General features: G+C 38.6%; 1 long non-coding RNA gene across 1 annotated transcript in view; it reads right to left on the reverse strand.

The window, feature by feature from the left end:
• Nucleotides 1-24,836, reverse strand: part of LOC131383453 (uncharacterized) — a 38,718-nt gene that overhangs the window by 13,644 nt on the left and 238 nt on the right. The window contains exons 2-3 of the long non-coding RNA XR_009213493.1: nt 15,430-15,495; nt 11,694-11,928 (exon numbers count right to left, since the gene is read on the reverse strand). This is a non-coding gene — a long non-coding RNA (uncharacterized LOC131383453). The remainder of the gene's footprint in view (nt 1-11,693; nt 11,929-15,429; nt 15,496-24,836) is intronic.

Raw genomic sequence — 24,836 nt, forward strand, 5'->3', positions numbered from 1 at the left:
AGTAGAGACAGGGTTTCACCGTGTTAGCCAGGATGGTCTCTATCTCCTGACCTTGTGATCCTCCTGCCTCGGCCTCCCAGAGTGCTGGGATTACAGGCTTGAGCTCTTTGGCCTATTTTTTTTGAAGTGTTTGTTGTCTTATTATTGCATTTTTACAGTTCCTTATTTTTCTAAATAAAAGGAAATATATATATTACAGAGAAAAGTTTTGAATTAATTCTCCCAGTCTGTGGCTGGTTGTTTCATTTACTTAACAGTATATTTTGAAGGGTAGAAATTTTTAATGTTAGTGAAGTGCAAATTATCAATTTGTTCTTTTTTTTTTTTGAGATGGAGTCTCGCTCTGTCACACAGGCTGGAGTGCAGTGGTGCGATCTTGGCTCACTGCAAGCTCCGCCTCCCGGGTTCACGCCATTCTGCCTCAGCATCCCCAGCAGCTGAGACTACAGGTGCCCGCCACCACGCCCGGCTAATTTTTTGTATTTTTAGTAGAGATGGGGTTTCACCGTGTTAGCCAGGATGGTCTCGATCTCCTGACCTCGTGATCCGCCCACCTCAGCCTCCCAAAGTGCTCGGATTACAGGCGTGAGCCACCGCGCCCGGCCCTCAATTTGTTCTTTTATAGAACGAATCTGTCATATCGAAGAAGACTTTTTTTAATCATATCTTGGGAGTCTTTGGTCATATCTAAGAAGTCTTCACCTAATCCAAGTCACAAAAATGGTCTTTTTTGTTTTCTTCTAGAAGTTTCACAATCTTAAGTTTTTACATTCAGTTATATCATTCATTTGAGTTACTTTTATACATGGTGATTGGTATGGATCAAAGTTATCTTAATATATGAATATTCAAATTTTTTGGCACTAGTTATTAAGAATATATTTTCTTTATCGAATTGCCTTAACATATTTGTTAAAATTCAGTTGTCTATAGACTCTGTTATCTGTTCCATTGTTTTATTGTCTATGTGATGCTAATAGCATATTGCCTTAGTTGTTGTACTTTTACAAGTCTTCAAATCAGAAAGTGTTAGCCTATCTACTTTGATCTTTTTCAGAGTTATTCTGGCTATTCTGAGACTTTTGCATTTCCATATAAATATTGAAATCAGCTTGTCAATTTCTATCAGAAAAAAAATCCCTGCTAGGATTTTGATTTGGAACGCATTGAATCTATACATCAATTTTGGGAAGATTAATATCTGAACAATATTGTCTTTTGACCTGCAAAAACAATACATCTTTCCATTTGGTTAGATTTTCTTAAATTTTTCCCAGGAATGTTTTATAGTTTTTGGTGCCCAGATCTTTCATGCATTTTGTCAAATTTATCCTTAAGTATTTTACGCTTTTTGTACCATAACAGATGTGATATTTAAAATTTCTAATTTGCAATAGCACATTATTAGTATATATAAATACTTTTGTATTTATACCCTGAAAAATTCACTTAATATTTGGATTTTGTATAAGTTGCATATAATTATTTACATAAATAATCACGTAGAAATGCAAATTAAGAGTTTTACTTATTTCTTTCCAACTTGGATGACTCTCCTTTCTTTGATTTATTACACAGGCTTGAGTATTTCATGCAATGTTGAACATAGTGGTAAGAGTGAATATCCTTATCTTCTTCCTAGTTTTAGAAGGAAAGCATTTAATCTTTCACCGTAAGTATGATGTTAGCTACAGGTTCTCCATAGATGCTTTCCTCAGAATGAGTAAGCTCTTTTCTAATTCTGGTTTGATTGGAGTAATTTTTCCTTTGTCAGGAATAGATGTTGGACTTCATCAAATGCTTTTTCTGAATCCAGTGAGATGATCATAAGGATTTTCTTTTTTGGATTTTCAAACGTTAAACCAACTTTGCATTTCTGGGATCAATGTTATCTAGTCATGATATATTATCATATATGTGTGTGTGTGTGTGTGTGTGTGTGTATACCCAGAGAGAGAGAGCGCTGGATTTGACTGTCTAAAACGTGTCTATGCTCATGAAGACTGTTGGTCTATAGTTTTCTTTTCTTGAAATGTCATCTAGAATGTGGTGTCAGATTAATTCTGGCCTTATAAAATGAATTGGGAAGTAATTCCTCCACTTTGGAGTAAAAAATACACAGAGAGAGAGAGAGAGAATTCTCATTATGGAGCTATACAAAATAAATTCAATTTTTCATATTTTAAAACCACTATTTTACATCTTCTTTTTGTTTCACAGGTTTCTCATGTGATATGCCCTTCAGAACCTTGACTAGCATTATGCTCCTCATTTTGAGATGTGACAAATGTTTTATTTCCTCATTAAAATGATATTATGAGAAGACAACCCTAGTAGTTTTCTTATCACTGCATTGAACAGCAGAACCTTCACATCCCTTAATTTTGCCACTTAACTTTTATTAATGCAGCCGAAGATTGCTTTAATACAAACTAAACGCTTCTTCACCATTACTGCCATAAAGCAATGATATTGTGTTACAACCAAAACCAAAGGAAACCCCAAATGAAAGGACTCTGTCCTTTTATCCCTGAGAGTAAACCTTACTCTGCTCTTACCCAAATAAGTGAGTATTCCTCTTCTTAAACAGACACAAGGGAAGATCTAAGGAGTGAAAACATCTTAGTCCTTTGCTGGTGACTACAGCAAAAACAAACAAGAAAACAAAAATCTATGAGTACCACGAAATCTTTTTGTTGGAAGGTGCTTTACACGTGCCTAAGAAGCCAAGTTAGTGGCCAAACAGGAGATCTAGGAATTAGGAAAAAATGAGTGGCTAGAGACCAAAGGACAACTACAGTTATTGACACCAACAGAACTCTTCTCTTCTGTTTCTATAAATCTTTTGATTCAAGACGATAAGATTTGTTACTTGTACTTTGGCCTAAGTGAATAAAAAAAAAGAAGGACTTGATATGAAAAGAAGCTCTTATCAGTGTCCCAATAGTATCAGACATACCTTGAGATGACTGATAGTACTGATACTACCTGTCTCCCAACTGCAGTTCTTTGTCCCAATATGATATGGAGCAACTTAGATGAGGACTTCATGGGTTAGATTTGTTTAAAGTATATTGACTTTTTGGTAGAAAATGAGTTCTTGTGAAATTTAGCAGGATGATTGATAAATAGTAGGTAATGTATAAATATTTACAACATAAATGAGTAAGTAATTAAGTAAATGCTCACACAGTTCAATAGCAAAATACCAAATAATCCAATTAAAAATAGTCAAAGGACCTGATGAGACATTTTTTTCCAAAGACGTACAAATAAGCAACAGGTGTATGAAAAGGTGCTCAACACCACTAATCACAAGAGAAGTGCAAATTAAAACCACAATGTGTTATCACCTCACACCTGTTAGGATGGCTATTACTAAAAAGACAAGAGATAACAAGTATTAGTGATGATGTAGAGAAAAGGGAACCTTTGTACACTATCGGCGATAAAGTAAATTGTAACAGCCATCATAGAAAAATGTATGCAGGTTTCTCAAAAAATTGAAAACAGAACTACCATATGCCAGCAATCCTACTTCTGGAGACATATGAAAACACAATGAAATTAGTATCTCAAAGAGATATCTGCATGCCCATGTTCATTGCGGTATTATTCACAATAGCCAAGATATGAAATCAACTGAAGTATACATCAATGGATGAATGGATAAAGACAATGTGAGATATGAATGTAGATATGTAATGGAATGCTATTCAGCCATAAGAAAGAAGATAATCCTGTCATTTGCAACAATATGGATGAACCCGAAGGACATAATGCAAAGTGAAATAACCCAGACACAGGAAGATAAATACTGTGTGACCTCACTTATGTGTAGAATCTAAAAAAGTTGAATTCATAGAAACAGAGAGTAGAATGATGGTTGCCAGGGGCTGAGGGGTGGGAGAAATGGGGAGATGTTGGTCAAAGGGTACAAACTGTCAGTTATAAGATGAGCAAGTTCTGGGAATCTAACGTATAGCATAGGTGATGATGGATGTGTTAATTAATTTGATTGTGAAAATCATTACACGATTCTTACATATTTCAAATCATCACATTGTATACCTTGAATATATACAATGTTTGTCAATAAATTTTGAAGGTGAAAAAATAAAATTGAAGATAAAATATTTTTTAAAGTAAATAACTAAAAAACCAAAAACACAAGAGAACAAATGAATGAATGCTGTAATCATCCAAGATACAGGGACAAACGGGACTTAATTATCAAATTAGAATAATTCAAGAAAGGTTTATGTACAAAGCACTGAATGCAAAGTCATGAGTAGGCTGTAGAGGAGCCATAAGGAATAGTGCAGAAATCCTGTGCTAATAGGAGTAGAGCTATTGCCACTCCTATACCTAAAGGACGAGGGAGGAAGAAGCATGAGGGTCCATTGATGTAATCTGTACAGGTCAGCTCCCAAGGCAGGGAGCTGGCAATAGAATGGTAGAGGGTAGATCTGGAGGAATAAGCAGAGAATATTCAGTGCAATCTGCTATGAGCCAGGTCCCAAAGCAATGAGCTCTGGAAAAGGAATAGTTGCCAAAGGAGCAGGCTCAGTTTCAAGCCATAGAAGGAGAATTTAAATAATTTGGTATAATAGGTAGGAAAAAAGATGTTTCTCAAATGGTGTTTTCTGGAGCACAAGCACATGAAAATGTTAATAGTATGACCCCCAAAAAAGTATCTACTCTCGTTTACCAAAGACTGATTTTTGAGTGGGTCAACAGGAGGGATTTGATAACCTTTCTTTGAAGACAACAAGGAGGTGGCATTGACCAATGAAAAGAATTTGTAAAAAGGACCTGCGTTGGTGTACTACTGACTGGTCATTTTTAAACTACGAACAAAACAAATTCTTCTAAAACCCTAACTTCTTAAGTCAATGCCAAAATGAGAATTTTGAACTAAAAAAGAACAGGACATGAGCATCTACTGTACTAGTATCCAAAATCGAATAGTCCCCTCCGGGCAAATTTACTATTATGATCTCATAGCAGACAGGCCGTGGCCTCTAATCTCTCAGCTCATGCCTTTTTTCTTTTGCTCATGTTAGTCTGGTGATAAATGATGTAGAATTTCTCAGAGAGAGAGAAAATTATGCCCAATATAAAAAGTGGTTGAAAAAAGCTGATTACAGAGTCATTAGCCCCTGTGGGCTCATTTTATTGCTATAAAGTCATCATTCAAGTAGACATATATTTAGCTTCTGTGGCCTTCATTTGTGGTAAGCAAAATAACCTCAGACAAAAAAAAAAGGGAGCCTAAGTTCAAACTTCCTATTTTTAGTGATGTGACAGCCAATTTACTAAATTAGAAAAGCCCAGAGTAGAAGCAGAGAAATGACATCAGCTTGTGTTGCTTGTGTGTGCTGTGTGCTGCTTGTGTGTGCTGTGTGCTGCTGAGAGCACCTCTGCGGACAGGCTTAATCCTAGGTCACATATTCTATGAGAGGCACTTAAAATCCAACACATGACCAGCAGGTACCAAGGACAGTGAGAAACTTACACATCTTGATATATGAGAAGTAGCTGAAGAGACGAGACATAGCCTGGTAAACAGAGGCCTATATGAAACAAACAGTCTTTTTTATTCCATTTAAGGGCTGGATATGGGAGGTAGATTTATTATCCAGCTAGATCCAGTAATATATGGACAAACACTTTCAACTGGCAATGAAACATTTATTCATCCATTTATTCATCCATTCATTCATCCATTCAATAAGTATTTATTGAGCAACTATAATTTGTCGTTTATTGCACTAGGTTCTCAAAGTTAAAGGAGAATTAATTAGCAAACTGTGATTTTCAAAAATCATGAGCTCCTTATCACCAGTGGGTTTGTAGCAGATGCTGGATGACTATCTGTGAGTGGTATTATAGAAGGGAGAACTTCCATCTCCCTTCGAATCACACTCTCTGATTTTTTTTTTTTTTTGAGGCGGAGTCTCGCTCTGTCACCCAAGCTGGAGTGCAGTGGCAAGATCTCGACTCACTGCAAGCTCCGCCTCCCGGGTTCACGCCATTCTCCTGCCTCAACCTCCTGAGTAGCTGGAACTACAGGCACCCGCCACCACGCTCGGCTAATTTTTTTTTTTCTTTTTCTTTTTCTTTTTTTGTATTTTTAGTAGAGATGGGGTTTCACCATGTTAGCCAGGATGGTCTCGATCTCCTGTCCTTGTGATCCGCCTGCCTCTCTGATTTTAATGTGCACAAGAATCACCAGAAGCTTGTGCAATTGTACATCCTAATGCAGTAGGTCTGGGCTGAAGCCTGAGATTTTGCATTGCCAAGTTTTCAGGTGATTCAAATTCTGCTGCTCCATGGGCCACACTTTGATTCGTGAGACACAAATCACTGCCTCTCCAGTATTCTATGATTTTAGTGGGAATTCTGTGTCATCTCAGATGCATTCTCTTGCCTTTCAGATAAGAAACAAAATTAGAAGAAATTTTCTTGTCATGTATCCATCAGTAAAAGGGATGGAGCGTGCAGCTGGCTTGGAGTCCAGCTCTGCAACCCACCTTGCTACTGCAGTCAGATTAAATACATTCAGAATATAAAACTGCAAACCATGGGAAAAGGATGTGCAATAGTGCCTCTTATCCATAGTTTCACCTTCATCTGTTACCGTAACCCGCAGTCAACTGCAGTCCAAAAATGTTGAATGAAAAAGTCCAGAAACAAACAATTCCTATTTAAATCATATTTAAATTTAAAAAGAATTCATTTTAAATTGTGTACCATTCTGAGCAGCGTGATGAAATCTCTCACACCATCCCACACAGAACATGAAGCATCCCTTTGTCCAGCATATCCATGCTATCTATGCTACCCACCTATAAGTCACTTAGCAGCTGTCTTGGTTAACAGACCTACAGATCAAAGAAGAAAAGTGAGTACAGAACAATAAAATATTTTGAGAGCGAGGAGACCACAATCGTATGACTTTTATGATGGTAGATTGTAATCATTATATTATTGATGTTAATCTCTTCTTGTGTCTAATTTATGAATTAAACTTTACCATAGGTATGTATGTATAGGAAAAAAACATAGTATATATAGGGTTCTGTACTATCTGCACTTTCAGCCATCTGCTGGGTGTCTTTGCAAGTATCTCCCTTGGATAAGGGAAGACTACTCTACCAGTGTCTGGTCCACTCTCCAAGTCTGAGTTCCTAGCTCCCCTCCTTGGGCTTACCTCAGACCTAATCTCATCTTCTATCAGCCCTTTGTGTACTGCTCACTATCCAGTACTGACTTTGTTTTGTTTGCCCCACAAATGTGACATTTGGTGCTTTTTTTCCAAGTTCAACCTTAGAGTATTACAGCAACGACCTTAGTGCCTGCCCTATTAACTGTCCCACTGTGAAGACTCAGGTCTCTCAGTAAACATCTTTACCCTTCAGTTCAGAGTCAATCTCCCTGAAACTGCTTTCTGCCACAAGGGTCATCCTGTCTTGTGTGGGGATTAGGCAAATAGAGGGTGTTGCAATAAATTTGTCATCTCAGGGAACCCAGAATATTCTCAGGTTTCCAGAAATTATTAGAAAGGCAGAGTTCATCCAGGATAATTTCTAGATACTTTCTATCTTTCTTCTTTAAGTAAAAGCTAAAGGAGAATGTTGATAGAACTGATATTACAGATTCATCTGCTAATAATAGTTGCCATCTCCAGAAAAACTGGGATTCTTCCTCAGAAGGTAAACTAAACGTTTACAAGTATAGAGACGTATTCTATTTTACAGACAAAACTTCCAAATCTTCTCTATCAAAAATTCATTCTTAGGTGTTTCTGTACAGTTTTGATAAATTTGACTACTAATTAAGTAAACTGAAAAAAGACAGCAGGAAGACATACAATCATTGGAAGAGACGGGAGAGGTCTGAGTAAGAATAAGCAAATTCTTGACCCATTTTAAACAACATCCCTCAATCTTTGCAAAACATATTTAAGTTTAGCCACAAAGAGAGGTGAGCTGTTCCATCTCATATTTATGTTCGCCATCTATAAACTCCAATAGAGTTTCTATTGGAAATTGCCCCCACTAATAACTTGATGAATTCTATTAATTCTATTAATTTGCCACGTATTAGACTTCCTTCCCAGAAAAATTATAAGCTTCTTTCAGGCAGGAAATACGTTTTTTCTTTTGCATTCTCTTCAGTGCTGTGTACCTACTAGGGACTTAAAGAATGTTTGTTGTTTGATTATTGAAGTTAATATAAACATTTTACCGACAAAAATAGTATTATACCTGTTTTCTATTTGGTAAGGAGTGAATCTGTTGCAACTGGTGCTAAGGAGGCAGGGAAACTGTAAACATGGCAGAGATCTCTTGGACTGCTGTTTTGAATTCTAGAAAGAAGGGCAGGGCAGACATTCTCAGGGGTAGATGTGTCAACCCCCTGCCATTAGAGGGAGTAAGAGCAGAAGGAAACTGAGCTGGCCTTTACTGTCTCTCATTTCACCACATTGCCCCTGGTGGCCCACTGCTTCAGAACTACCATGATCTCTACCTGTAACTAAGAACAAAAGGATGTGAGGACACCTTGTTGCTAAGATATTCAGCCAAAAAGACAGGTGTGTGTTGCATGGACCATGTTTGTGTGGTGATAATTTGAAATACTTCATAACGAGCAGCCATATGACTTCCTTTTTCTCTTTCCAAATATAAAGTTGTGCCACTCTCTTTCCCATATTCCTCTTCTCTGGCTCCTCAGACATCACTAAGAGGTCTCTGCCTCTGTCTGGGTCCTGGGCTAATTTTATGTTTCACCTTGGCTGGGCCCTGCTCAGATATTTGGTCTAATGTCACCTGGTGTTTCTGTAAGAGTGTTTTTGGGTAAGACTTACATTTAAATCAGTGGCCTTTGAGTAAAGCAGATTTATCTCCATTTTGTACGTGGGCCTCATCCGATCAGATGAAAGTAAGAGGGAATTCTCCAGCAATTGGCCCTGAGACTTGAACTGCAACATCAGGTCTTCCCTGGGTCTCCAGCCTGTAAGCCTACCATGGAGATTTAGGACTTATTAGCCTCCATAATCACATGAGCCAATTCCTTAAAATAAATCTCCCTTTATATGTATATACACATCCTGTCGGTTCTGTTTCTCTGGAGAACCCTGGTGAATGCAGCTTCTTCCACTGTGATATTTGGAGGTTGATTCTTTCGCACATGGCCACAACAGTCACAAAACATTAAAAGAAAAACCATCCAATGGAGAAGGCTCTGACATAAAAATTGCCTGTCCCCAGTTTCTGAGAAGACTTAAGCACAGTGCCAACGAAGGAAGCAGCTAAAAAACTGGAGTTTTCTGTTTCTCTGACAGTACACTTCTCAAGCAAGAATCTGTAGTACATGAGTTAAACTTCTGCTTCATCCATCTGCCAGGACATAAAGGCTATTCTGTTAAAGTTGATGAGAAATGAAAGAGTGAAGGGGAAGACAGTTCAGTTGATAAGAGTGTCATGGAAAATAGCTGAAGCTCTATAAGTAAAGAAGATGGAGCTGAAAAAGTGTGCAACAGCAATCAAATGTATCAGATCTTAACTACTACTTGAAAAGAGGCATGACAGAAGCTGCAGCACTGGCATAGGAAAGCTAGAAGTTCATCAATGAATCTCTCTTACAGCATCCTATTCAAGTTTTTTTAACTTGATTTTTGTCCAGCACTAAATAGCAAGATCTGGAAGAGTAGTGTTTGTTCATGTTTACAGGCTGTAAATGCAATCGTTTTTCCAGGTGATCAGACTCTCGAAAACCTTTTTTTCTCCCTTCAGGTAAAGGTTATGATTGACTATAAAATGTTAGCAATAGAGAAAAGATCAAATTCCAATCACTCCTCTTTTTCAATAAGAAAACTTGAGATTTCCTCTACCAAAATTGAAGTCTCCCCATAGTTTTTTTTTTAGTAGATCTTAGACTTTTGTCAGCAAGCCTATTCACAGTTTCAGAAACCATGAAATCCTTAGTCTTCCTACTGCTAAACTTTGAATTCATTTGTAGTTCAACACATCTGTTATTTTTCTCCAGACAGAAAAAAAGAAAACCCACTGAAAACTCTGCTTTATACTCCCAAGTGTCCTTAAATTCATCCTAATACCTCTCCTTCCCCACACCCTTTTTTTAAAGTTTGTCTCACAAATAGTGATAAGCCCAAGGTTACATATTATCCACAGTTTTCAAATCAATATTACCTTATATCACATTGCTGAGCAGTTTAGGGCTTTGCGGCTAGCTACCATGACAATAGATGCACAGCCTGGAACCAGTTTTAGTTAATTAGAGTCAATCAATCCAAACTTTGCTAACTTACTCATGTGAAACAATAGTATAATGAACCAAAGTCGGCAAGATGATTGGGAAACACAAATTATTACACCCTGATAAATTAAATGTGACTATTACAAAACCTTCTTTCTAAATGAATACTCAGGGAGGAAATATATGGGTATTTAATATAATTAAGAATCCAGGGAAAGTAAACTTAAAGCAGCTATTAAACCTCCTCCTTTTTTTTAAGAAAGAAAAACACCCAGAGCTTGTCGAATGGGAAGATCTTGTGGCAACTTCATGAGTATTCATTTGGGAAAATATCTTCCAGTAGAACCCATGTGATCTGTGGGTGAAACAGAGAGAAAACAGGACATGCACTCTTGTGGGCTCTGGAACCATAGTGAGATGGGCATGCCAAGCTGGGGAAAGAATAAAATGACAAGAGGTGGATGGGCTTGAGCTCCTGTGTTTGTATGCATGCAGTGTCTGGAGCATGGGTTTACGTGACTAAGATGTCAACGCTTTTGGTCACGTACAAAATTGAATAAAAGCATTTCCCCTGAATTCTGAAAAATCTGACATGCTCTATCTATTATTGGTATTTGTGGCACGCATTCCTAGAGTTCAAGGCCTCTGCAGACTAAGTAAAATAATTAGCCATTTAAAACAAATCCCAAGATTTACTCTCCCATGAGCCAAATTTTGCTGTTGTTTTAGCCCAAGATAACCTATGAATCCTATCAGAACTATTACTTTAAGTTAAAAAACTATGTTGATAGAACACAGTTAAATGGGAGATAAGGAAGCTCTCGCAGTGCATATTGATGTGAAGGTATAAGGGGTCCTATTTAGGAAATGAGTGATGGGAAGGGAAAAGGGTTTGGATAAGAAGTGGAGTGGGGTGGAGAAAGGAAGTTTGAAAAAATGCAGAAGGATGAGCTTTAAAACAAGATTCTTATGCCCCAGCTTGGGCTAAGATCAGTTTTCTTATTTGCTCTTGGCAGTGAAACATGTTGCATAAAATAGCTTTGTGAGAGGCAGAGTTGAAAGAGCTCTGATGACCTGGATGGGGGTCCTCTTCCAGCCAGTCCCACTTGGCCCCTTTTTTTTTAACTGGGTGCTGAGAGCTATGACCACTGAAGAAGCTACCAACTCAAAATATTTCAACCCCAGGTGCAATTTCAAGAACAGTTTTTGATCATTTACTATACTGACATGTTAACTAGTTATCAGATAATGTGATAACAAGTTATCTTGTTACTTTTATCATAATCAGGTAATCAAGATATACACCAGAGATATTTACAGTGCGGAACATAACATCATATGTTAGATTTCATTTCTTTATGTTGAACTACTATCTAATTTTCTTATAATCTAAGTTATGGCTAACTTACAGCCTTTATATACTCTCAAGTTCATGTATTTTATTGTCATTTCTGGGCTTGTAATAAAAGCGATGTAAGGATTGGCCACACATCTATGGTAAGACTTCGTGTCTGTGTCTCCATGGATTGGGTGGGAAACTCCATTTGTTTTATTTTCTTCATTTTTAAAATATAATTACTGCAGTGATAAAGTGGCTCACTCTTCTTTATGCTATAAATGAATAGTCAACATAATTTGAAGCATCTAAAAGACACAGAATAGGAGTTATGTCACTTACAATGTCCTATAATGTCTAATACAGTATATCAGCTACAGAGGTCTTTAATTAATAGCTGTTAGACGATGGATGGATGCATAGATGAATGGACAGATTACAGACAGCTGGGCAGATAAACATATAAATAAATTAAAGGTCAGTATAAGGACACAATGACATATGGCTTATATTTCTTTGCATTTGGAAAACTGCCTTAAATGCTTGATATTTGAGACTCATTTTGGGAAATGACAAAATTTTACATACTAGAAATATATTATTAAAAGATCGTATAATTTTTAATATTCAGAATCACTGGACATATTTATATTCATTCAACTACTAAAAACAGTAAATAAAAGATAACATGATTTTTTAAGTTTCAAAGATACATGGCTAATTGAATCTCACCTTCCACATCTCAGATTCAAATTCTATCATTAGCAGTAAAATAAATTGTAATGAAGGGTTTACTTTTCAGATGTAGTTTATATCTATAACGTAAATCTCATAAAACCAGTTGCTTCTCCCAAAACCACATAACAATCACGAAGTATTTCCTTGGCCATGACACCACCAATTGGTGATGAGAAATTTGCTCGTGCTTTTGACATTTCTGTGTAAAACAACAGCTGCTTCACTCACGTGGAAGCAGCCTTTTCTCCCCCATTGGGGATTCTTATCCCCTGTGGAGGTGGGTGGGCATCCTGCCGGCAATGTTGCATACAAAGAGAGATGCTTAGATACTCCATTGCTGACAGCTAAAATGAACTCATTCTGGGAGAAATCTGTTTTCCAGTGGAAGACGGCCAGACCTGCTTTCCTTCAGGGAATAGAGTATGAGGGATACCATGGCCCTGCTCTCATTCTAGTGAGTCTAACACCCACAATCACATGGGGCTAGCCATGTGCACTGTAGAAAGCAAAGGCTAATACTGTAAATGCATCCTAACTACCAGCAGCATGATTCTAGGTCAATAGTGAGCAGATGATTTAAAACAGAAATATATTGTATGAATGTACTGGGTCCTCCTCTTCCTTCCTGTCATCATCACTATCAACATCATCATTATTATTATTCTCTCATCTGCCCTACACTTTCACCTTCCAAAGTTCCTAAAACTTGTTTGTTTCCTTTTCTTCTGGTTTTCCTTCCTAGTCTCCTATGTATCTTGCTCCACATACTTAGTGAATCTACTCATTCGTATGTTCTTAAAAATTCAACCCCAGGAGAGAAGTGTCACTTAGGCATGTGACATCAAAAGGCTGAGCCTTTGGAAGGTGGCGATCATCTTGATGTGTTCCACTGTAAGTATCCTGGCCCATGTCCTTCTGTCTATGCTCTCACTGTTATCAGAATGCACCTCACGAAGAGCACTCCCCGACTCTTCAATTCCATAACTTCCATGCACAGATTCAGTACAAGTCCTAGGCCAGCTCTGCATGTGCTCGGAATGTTCCTTGAGTGTGGGATACAAGTAGCAGTCAGAAGACCTCACTTTATGTACCACACTGTAAATCTGCTAACCTCAGAGACCTGTGGTAAAGATGAAGGTGCTCAATGTGCATGAGGACCTGCTGATGTTGGCTGTTTCACTTAGAAGGAATAAAGTAGAAAGAACTCTTTGAGTCGAGATTTCAAGCCTGCCTTCAGCCACTCGCTAACCATGTGCTATCACGTATCCTCTCTGAAGTTCATCATCAATATGTAAAGTGATAACACCTGACTTAGTGATTCTGTGTATGTATATGTGTGTGTATATATATATACCCACAGAGCAACAGAGATGTACATGCATACAGATACATGATTTCCACATATATCTAGCTCTGACGCTTCTCTTACTTTTCCAAATGGATATTTCATTGATTATCCATGTCCAACCATTTAAGAATGACTTGTATACTTTTCTAATGGTTTTTGTCTTGTATGATCTCCAGAAAAATGGGAAAAGTCTTGTACTTGCTAGCGTTAGTACAATGTAAAACACACTGTAAATATCATTAAAATGCAGCCAACAATAGACAGGAAAAGGCCAAAATGTGTTATGACAAAAAAAATCAACAAATACATTTTTAGTAACACGTAAAAACAAAGTAAAACTACCTCTATCACTTCTTAGAGAATATCTCATATTTCTCCTTTCTCCCCCTCACTGTCTATTATGATCCAAAGAAGAAGCTGTGTTAATACTCTAATTTCTAGCAATAGTTCTTGTATTTTTCTCTATAAGCCTATCATTCCTAAATTCCTGTTTCCATGCTAATTTCTATTCTCATTCTTTCAATTTATGTCCCACTTCTCTCTTGATCCCTCTACTTGGATGTTCCACAGGCATCTCAAACAACACAATTTCAAAAACCAAACTTACTGTTTCCATCCTGATCTATTCTTTCTCAAGTGTTTCTGCTTTTATAACTGGCTCAATAGCCACTCGTATGCTCATGACAGAACCCAAGCAATCATCCTTGATATCCATATTTGTTGATTATTCTTTCAAAATATATTACTAATTGACCAATATCCCTCTACTCATCTCCCTCTCAACCACCCCAGTGTGAGCCATCCCTCACTTCTTCACTTTCTCTCTACTCGGACCCTTTCTCTCCTCTGCCACGTTCCCAGAATGATCGTTAGAGAAATCTCCCAAAAACTCAAATTTGAATATCATTTTCTTTCTTAAAATTATCCCACAATTTCCAATTCCTTTTGCAGTGCTGGATTTGTTATATACAAAGGGATAGATGTGCGGGAGTAGCATGGCTGTCTGATTGGAAGAAGCTAGCTAGGGGACTTTGCTTAGAGCTGCATTTGTATGGGATACTTGTTGCCCATGGTCTTATCCATTGTCACATCCCTAGCATGGCCCTTCATCCCTTGAAAGAAATGATCCTGCCCAACTTTCCCTTTTTTTTTTTTTTTTTTTTTTTTTTGTAGAGTCTTGCTCTGTTGCCCAGGCTAGAGTACAGTGGCACAATCTCGGCTCACTGCAACCTCCACCTCCTGGGTTCAAGTGATTCTCCTCCCTCAGCCTCCTTAGTAGCTGGGATTACAGGTGCCCACCACCACGCCTGGCTAATTTTTGTATTTTTAGTAGAGACAGGGTTTCACAATGTTGGCCAGGCTGGTTTCAAATTCCTGACCTCAAATGATCCCCCTGCCTCAGCCTCCCAAATTGCTGCCTGCCCAAATTTCTATTCTCAGTTCATGTCATGCTCACCCTCACTCACTGTATTGGAGTCTCACTGCCTGTCCCCACCCTTGCGTTCTTCAAATGGACCAGGCTCATGTGCAAATACACTGTTTGTCTGCCTGTATCACCTTGCTTTTCATCACACTGTCTCTAAAGGCCCCTGTCCTCACACCACCACCATCTTTCTAGTTTCTGTTTAATTATCACTTCTTCAGTGAAGATATCTCCTCTCCAGGTCAGAATTCCCTCTTGAATGCTATCAAGGTACCTAACTGTTTCAAGCATAGCACTTACCATAATTGTCGTGACACTTCAGAAATCTTTTCTTTGAAGTCCACAGCACTCGCCATCTTCTACAGCCTAGAGAGCAGGAACCAGATCAGCTTAGTTCATCTCTGAATCCTCAATACCTAATATAGGGCTGGGCACATAGCAGATGCAAATGTGTTAAACAAAGAAATTACTAAATCTATTTACAATGCTCTTTTCAAACTCACTCACAGTTTTCAAAAAAGACCAATAATTTTCTTCTGTGTATAGATATTATCTTAATGAGAACAAATGAAACCTTTTGCTTCCAATGTCTAAATTGTTGATTACCTGTTAGACTGAGAAAAGGACCTGTCCCTCAGCTGTAACACAACAGAATTTTGGAATGAAGAAAAAGATATTTATTTTTAAATTTTTTTCTTCCTCATGGAGGACAAGAATCTTGTAAACCTACTTCTTAGGTGACTCACAGTCAGTTCAGATTTATTAAATTGTTGATATTGTTTTCTTATCTCTTCCTATAAGCTTGATTTTTACTTAAATTCTTTTGTAATTACTTATTTGCTAAACATTTATTAGATACCTATTACATGTTAGGACCTCAGCTGTATGTTGTGAATGGAAAATAATATTTATTGAGGCGCTAATGGTCTAGTAGGATAAACCAATAAATAAGTACATTTATGGGCATACTATAAGACAGTTAAGAGATCTAAGATAATTATATGTATAATGTTGCAGGCACATAACAGAGAATTCATTAATTTTACCTGTGAAGATTAGGGAACACCATGAAGAGGGGCGCACTGGGGCTGTTCTCGAGGAAGGTCACCAGATAGACAGTGACTCCTCCAATCATTCAGCAGGAAAGGCAGTGGCATGAGCAGAGGCAGAGAGCCTGTTCTTCACATTTGACCATCGCCCTGTGCGATTCAGGCTCACTAATAAACAGACCTAGCTCTCTTATAAAACATACATCTCTCTGGTGAACAAGGCTATCCTGAAATGTAATGTTACTTTCATTTGGTTCTCAAACTAGCTGCTCTGCAGGGAATTCAGACTTAGCAGATCTCACTTTTTTTTCTGGACAACTAACAATATGTGCAACTTCCCAGCAGTCAAGAAATATGGGCGATCTCCTCCTGTAGAGATGTACTTTAATGATTCACCAGTGACTGTACTATAACTCATTCATAAAATCCCAAAGCATTAAAAGCTCCATCTTCATTATTACCAGATGTCTTACAGGCGCCTAAGTCAACACTTCCAAATGACTCCCTGCAAGTTTGCAAGACCAAGTGTACCTTCAAGGACATCCAGGAATACAAATGCTGCAAGGAATCTGCTGAAAGCTGGTTAACAATGCTGTAAAAAATGCCTTTTAGTGTTAAGGACCCTGTGTTTCTCACATTCTGCCAAGTCCATCCTGGAGAGAAACATGCTTCCAACTGACTCAGTTTCAAAAGGAAAGAATAAATAAATTTCTTCCAAAGATTATAGAAATTGCAAGAACATCAAAGTTTCTCACTCTCAATAGATAGGCAGACAGGTAGATAGACACAGATTTGATTAGATAGATAGATAGATAAATAAGCAAAAAGGTAGATATCCTTCTGAAAGCTATTTTTTAAAATTACTGAACAAAATGCAGAAAAATTTGCTTTGGGCATCAAAGAAAGTAATTTTTTAAATTAAGATGCCATAGACTGCCAGAATTGAATCCATGAAACCTTTGAGAGCATGGAGCATGATGGGCTCAGGGAAGTTTGCTTCTGTTCTTCAACCTATCACAGAGTACCAGCTGAGACGGGGGTAAGGCTGTCTGTGTCCCAGCTACATAGACATCCTGACATCCCTGCTACTGACTTTTCAGTTGACTTTATTCCAAATGCCCCTGAAAAGAGTTCTTCCCTTTTAAAACATTTAAACTCTGTATTTAAAACTGCGACAGATATGCTTCTGTCAAAAATGCTGCTGAAAAAGTGAAGAATAAAAAAGGAAACTCTTTTGAGCCTGCAAGTTTCCTGCAACCTGAGCCAGTAACACATATTTAGCACTGACCAGGTGACTCCTGGCCTTGAATGGATGCCCTGATTCCAAAGTGTCCTAAGTGATGTAGCACGCTCCTACCTTCCCAAATGCCAATTCCTTCCCTTCTGAAGTCATCACTGCTTCCTGTCTTTAACTGTGGTATGTTATACCTTTAAAGCATTACATTCGCACATAGTTTATTTTTTCGTCAGCTGTAATCAGTTTTTGAATTCTGTTGTGTTTTATTTTTTTTTATCCAAGTATGGTTCTCATGGTGTAGTAAATGACATTAGGCTTTTGTAAATTCTTGCAGAATATAACAGATCATTGGTTTTATAACACAGTCGCTGCTTTTGCATTCTGATGAGATTATTAGTAGCAGCCTAGAATACAACATCCCTGCATACTGTTAGTTAAAAAAAAATAAAAGTTTACTAAATGGTCTCTTGTCAACTGTATCTGAAAATCATTATAGTTTCTCTGTTTCCTCTACATGAAGGGGCTCTTCAGCAAGCTGGTGGGTTATGTCAACAAGAGGTTACAAAATTATTATCCCAGCTCTGTTTGTTTCAGAGGGGCTTACGCCACGCATTAGCATTCCTATTGTAAACCTCAGGGGCTTAAGGTATTTGTACATCCGGTGTAGAACAATTCCAATGTTCAAACAGAGGATGCTCAAAACCAATCGGCCTGGTAGTAGCTTTCATTGGGAGCAGATTCTGAGGGGGGAAAAAACGCACTGGGGCTTTTCTGATTTGCCATCTCTCCATAGCATAGATAAGCCTTTGGGGTATTCTATGGCCTCCTGTAGAGAGATTTAAAATCTACTCTATTAATAAAATTAAGTGTTTCTCCCTCTTGGACCCACAGTCTACAATGTAAATTAGCTCTGTGTGATATTTACACGTGGGGCAAATAGTCCTCCACACTCTACAGCACTGCAGCAAGCAAAGGAGAAGTGCAGGGCGTGCAAGTGGAAGTGCCTGGCACAGACCAGGGAGCAGAACATTCTCTTCTTTTTTTTTAGGGCTAAAATGATGACATTTGAAAATTGCCAACTGCATGTTCACCTTACCTTTCTCTCCATACCACTTCTCACATGCATACTTCTTATCTGCATTAAGATCATGACATTCTGAGCTCCAAATTGATACAATGCCAAATAAAAAGCTATCCTGTGAGCCATAATGGTTCTCCAGAAGTCACGGCATTCAACATAGTCAATAATATAAATTTTTAAATGTGTAAATGCATATTAAAATGAGAGATCTGATTTGCTTCAATAGTTCTGGCCTATTAGACACATAAAATGGTGTTTTAAAAGCCTGCTTGCATCTAGTTTGCATTTTACCTGAAAATGGGAGTAATGAGCATGATGAATTTTCTAAAACCTTCCATATCCTGTTTTGAAATTTCCCCCACGTGACAGTTCCAAGATAGAATCAATTTCTCTGTCTTCTTTTGTTTTTATTTTCTTCTTCCCCAATTTCTCAGTTGTTTTATTGACAATGCTTTAAAATTAAATAGTGTTTAAAGTTAACATTATTCTCTTCGAATTGTAAATAGCTTCTTCAGACTCTTTCAAGACAGTCATTTTTAACTGGAAACAGTCCCTGACAGTCCATGTCAGGTTTATTCATGGATCATCCTTTGGAACTACAACGCGAGATCGTCTTTAAAATGTTTACTCAGAAATGACTATAAGTTGTTTTGGTAAACAAGTTAATACAAATGGAAGGCTGAAATAATCAAATTTTTAAAAACTTTCACGGATCAGTGTTTCAGAACAAGCTGTAACCTCTGCCTTCAGCTGAGATGCAGACACTGTGTTAAGGACTAGGGATGAGAGACCACTGCAAGGGCCTAAAGTTGATTGCATTCTAATGGGCAAACCAAAAACAATTACAGCATCATATATTAAATGCTGTGTGGTATAAATTCAGAGGATGTATTTTTCCTAGAAATTGGTAGGATCGAGAATGTCCTTGTATATATTTTTTTACTTCCCAGGCAGAAGCCAAGACCTCTTACTCAGTGATGAGGTTTCCTTGCAAATCAAAAGGGATAATGAAGTTCTAACTCTAAATGTTAATAGATAAGAAGTTAAATCCCACCTTCCACACTTGCTGTATGAGCTAAAGCACAATAATAAACATCTCTTAACTTCATGTTTTTCTGTTGTGAAAATAGAGCAAAAATCATACCTACCTCATAGACGTGTTATGAGTTTAAAGCGAGAGAGTGCGTGGAAGTAGGTTAATGCAGTACCTGGCACATGGCAAGTGCTTGTGAAATGCTATCTGGCATTACTGTTATTGCTATTCATTGAGCCTATGTGCTTAACGACTTTACCTGCATGCCTCCTAAAGTCAGGGCTGTTTGTTTGTTTGTTTTTTTGTGATGGAATCTAGCTCTGTCGTCCAGGCTGGGGTGCAGTGAGTGGTGCGATCTCGATCTCGGCTCACTGCAGCCTCTGCCCCCTGGGTTCAAGCGATTCTCCTGCCTCAGCCTCCTGAGTAGCTGGGGATTACAGGTGCCCACCACCACTCCCAGCTAATTTTTGTATTTTTACAAAATTAGTAGAGACGGAGTTTCACTGTGTTGGCCAGGCTGGTCTCGAACTCCTGATCTCATGATCCGCCTGCCTCGGCCTCCCAAAGTGCTGAGATTACAAGCGTGAGCCACCACGTCCGGCCAAAGTCAAGTTTTGACCGAGGCAGTGAGTTTCTTTTCATGAAGAAATGTGCTTTCTTCTCCCAATTTGAGCACTGTGCAGTCCAAGGGCTTGTGTCAAGTTCTCATCCATGGGGCTTCATCCCACTATCTATTGGGAGCTGGTAAATGTGTCCCTTAAGCTCTATCTTTAATTTGTAAAATTAAATTGCAGATTATGGGGATGGTGAATTCAATCCTAGGAATTCACATGTTTGTTTACATGTGGAAGTGGAAGTTTTGTTCCATTTATTGAATGTGATGTGACCTCAGCCGCATCATATGATGCTTTGAAGATCCGTGCTCTGTTTTACCCTGGAGCTGTGATTCTTTTATTTTTTCTATGTGAATGAGTACATTGTGCTATTTTCCTAGGCGCCAATCAGTACATACTTGACTGGTCTCCGGCAAACTGCCAGGGTTATAAGGCGGAGTCCTCTGATCTCTGCATTGACCCAGGCTTCAGGAATCAGTCCTGTGTTGGCAGCCCCTCAGCTGACCTGTCTTTTTGCAATGCTAATGCCAAGCTTTCCCATCTCTTCTCCTACTCCTATGTAGAATATACTTCCTTCCTTTAACTTCTTCATTACATGCACACACCCCACATGTACACACTCAACTGTCCTCATCAAAACTTATTAGAGACATTCATTCAATAAATACGTTTCAAGTATCTCCTGTGTGCCAGGCACTGTGCTAAGAATTAGGAATATAAATTAAACAAGACAGACCTTGACCTTGAATGTACTAGACAGTAGGAAGTAGACAGCAGACAAATATGTGAATAGGTAACTAAAACATTTTCAGACTATGATTAGTGCTTTCAGGGAAATAAACGGGGCGGTGGGCCAGAAAGTAACCGGGGAATTTACTCCAGTTGGAGTGAACTCAGAAATCTTCTCTAAAGAAAATACCCAAAGAATGAAGAGAAGCCAAGCAAGTGAAAGTTACAGGGAAATACTTTTCAGGCAGGAGACACAAGCAAATGCAAAATCCTCAAAGTGGGAAAGAACTGAAAAATTTCAAGAACCCAAAACACCCAGTGAGGCCGGAGCTTAGTGAGGCTGTGCCTGTGTAAGGAGAAGGAGGGGCTAGAAAAGAAGGAGGGGCTAGAAAAGAAGGAGGGGCTAGAAAGGAGCCAAGACATACAGGGCTTCGCAGGGTTAGGGAGTTGCTGTGGGAGAGGTTTGGATTGTGTTCTAAACAGGACTGAAAACCTATGCCGGTTTTTCAGCTACAGGGTGACCTCCTCCAATGTATGGTGTAAAAAACTTTAACAGTTGGGTAGAGAAAGGAATCTACCAAAACCAGACTTAGAGAAGGAAGGCCAGTTTGGGAGTTACAGAAGCTTTCCAGGCACTGGGGTGTGAAGGGAGAATGAGGCAGGAGTTGGCAAAGACTGAATGGAAAGGAACTCAATGACAGATTCCAGGAGGAGGCGGGTGAGGAGAATGAAAAAACTAAAGGAATTCCCGGTGACTGCAGGTTTCTGAACTGAGTAGATGAATCATTTATTAGATGGGAGAGAAAACCAGTGTTGAGAATTTTGAAAGCGGATGGGTAAAGTTTGAAATGCCCATGAGCCATCCAAGTGGAGACGTGAAGAAGGCACTACCCGACACGGTTCTGTGCATTCTACTTATCCACTATTCAGAGTGTCAATATTTATCACACTGAAAAACTCTTCAAAGTAACTGTCACCATTGGCCAGGTGACAATTTGATCCTTCTGGTGCATTGTATCGCTTTGGTGTATTGACTAAATGTGATCGTTACATGTTAAGACTGCATCTCACTATCAGTGTCAGTACACAAAATTCACTATCAAATGGTCAGCACAGAGCTCAGAAAATGAAGGTTTATCTGGAAGACTTCTGCAAAGGCCTGAAGGGATGGCAGTATCAAATTTATGTCAATGATGAGGTCTCGTGATCTAGAATCTGAAAAATGCAGAATGTACCTGCAAGAACACAGCCCCCTGGAGAGATGTGACATAGTAAATACCTATGGTATACATTGGTAAACACACTAACATGGTCTCCTCGGGTTCTAAAAATGTCGCACAAAAGACATTTTTCCCAAAATACAGATCAACTGGTTGCTGCATGGGGAAAAGCATTTGGGGGGGAGGGAGGAGTAGGAAGGAAAATTCCACGATCACAAACTTGTTTCTTATAAGGGAAGAACATGCAAATCATGTTTATCAAAGAAAACTGAATAAAATGTGGCAGAACCATTCCTGTCAAATGAATATAAGATGCTAATTGGTGATGTATGTAGTCCCAGAGATGCTTGGCATGCAGAGAGTGAGTGAAGTACAACAAAGCATTTGTATGGGCCATCTGGAAGGGCATACCACACTCCTGCATGTGATGAGAAAGTGCAATTAAACAGAAACTTTGGAAACCAAGGCCTAAATATGCATGGCTCTGGGCGTTTACATCCTTTACCCAGGTCAAGATCCTTGCGAGAAACCCTTCTGTGCACCTAGAGACCGTGGTGACTGAACGCAGTGGAACCCGGCTTGGTGAAGCTATTGCCAGCCCCTTAGTGAAGCTATTGCCAGTCCCTTTGCAATGTGGACATCTCAACAGCCTTAGCAAGCATGAAGATTGTGTTCCCAATGTACTTCGTATGTGAAACTTCAAGTTTTGCATTCACTCACACACACACACACACACACAGACACATGCGTGCAAACATGCGCGAGTATTTCCCACAAACACCAAATATACAAAATAGAAATATTTGTTTTTGCTCTATGTCTGCATGAGAAAACTTTTTAAATGTTCACCAAAAGAGTAAAAATTATGAAATACATTTTTACTCATTTCAGCTTACAAACTGGATTTTCAAAACTCAAAATTTTGGAGGGTAATAAATCCTTGAGATAAAAGTATTTCTAAATTTTGTTCAAATAAATATCTCAGTCTGTAAGGAGAACTAGTCCATTTTTAAACAGTATCTGATGGCTTGAAAACAGGCCATAAAATTTGGTGATCCATTTTTAAATGAATGATTTGGTTTCCAGTGAGGAAGCCACTGGCAGTCTGAATTGTTGAAAGAAGCATGAGGAGAGAGAGTAATTCAAGACCACAGAGACCCCCAGAATCAGGTCGTGTGGATGCTCAGCCCTGTATTCTGCCCTTTAAGGCTCATGTTTTTTACCCCGAACTCTTGTCATTTATATCCTTGTTTGAAGAAAAGTTTCAAGATTGCTTTAGTCCACAGCTGGTTAAAAGACAAAGGAACCCAAAGCACAAATACAAACACCTAGGAAATTGCATTTTCCTGACCAATCTACCTCTTCTTAAATACACTTTGTTTGTCTGCCTATCTGAGTGTAAGCTCCAAGGCAAGAACTGTGTCTGTTTAATGTCTTTCACAGCACCGAACCTATTGTAAAAGCTGAGGCAATGATAAACAGTAATAATAATGTCATTCAAAGGGAATGCTGACTCAAATAGTGTGATTTTAACCCTACTGGTTTAGATACTTGGAGTTGGGAAAAGATATGGCACTAGAAAAATTTATAAATACATAATCCAACTCTGCTTCTAAAATCTTCCAAAATCGGAGTCATTCTAATCTCTGTTTGGGTTGCATATTTTGAAAACTGAAATGGTAAAAGTAATATTTACCAAACACACACACACACACGCACACACACAGAGAGACACAAAACCCGTACTAGAACAAAAATGTAATCACCAAATATTTTCTGAGCACCAACAATATTCATTAAAGAAATAAAAAAAATAGGATACATTTCCTACTCTCTCAGACCTCATAATGTATAGGCAGATAATGAAAGAGTTAGAGGGGAAAACAGGAGATTTTTTTTAATGCTTTTGTGAAAACCGTGCCCTGTAGATCATAATAAAATGTACTCGTTTGAAATGGATGGTCTATTCCTAAGAACATACCTGCATGAGTCAGCTCTTTGGAGGAAAAATGCAAGACTGATTATCTACACTCAGTCTGACTAGAGAGTGTGCTTGGAGCACCTTTCTGAGTTTTCAGAAGACATGTCATTAGTGCAAATATAAGAGGGGCTCTAGGCCGGGTGTGGTGGCTCACGCCTGTAATCCCAGCACTTTGGGAGGCCGAGGTGGGCAGATCACCTGAGGTCAGGAGATCAAGACCATCCTGGCCAACATGGTGAAACCCCGTCTCCACTAAAAATACAAAAAATTAGTCGGACATGGTAGCCAGTGCCTATAGTCCCAGCTACTCGGGAGGCTGAGGCAGGAGAATCCCTTGAACATGGGAGGCAGAGGTTGCAGTGAGCCAAGATCACGCCACTGCACTCCAGCCTGGGTGACAGAGTAAGACTCCGTCTCAAAAAAAAAAAAGAGGTTCTAGCCTAAAATACTTATCTTCCACCTATATATTTATCTGAATTGTTTATCACATTAGCTAGTTGCCATTCCCCCAGAGCAGAAACCTAAAAGAATGAGACAGGAGGGTGCACAGGTGTTGATAAGACCGATAGTGAAGAAATCTGGCAGGCTCAATGTGAAGAGTATATCACATTTTTGAGAAAGATACTGAAAAGAAGGAAGAAGATGCTTTAAGAATGGAATTTAGGAAGACATTGGGAGACCAGGCGAAAACTTGCCTACCATACAAATTATCCAGTTCTTAACCTGAATGTTACTTTGAGGAGGATTAGGCACAGCTCAATAT

This window comes from Hylobates moloch, unplaced genomic scaffold (assembly GCF_009828535.3).
Source record: "Hylobates moloch isolate HMO894 unplaced genomic scaffold, HMol_V3 SCAFFOLD_5, whole genome shotgun sequence".
NCBI lineage: Eukaryota > Metazoa > Chordata > Mammalia > Primates > Hylobatidae > Hylobates > Hylobates moloch.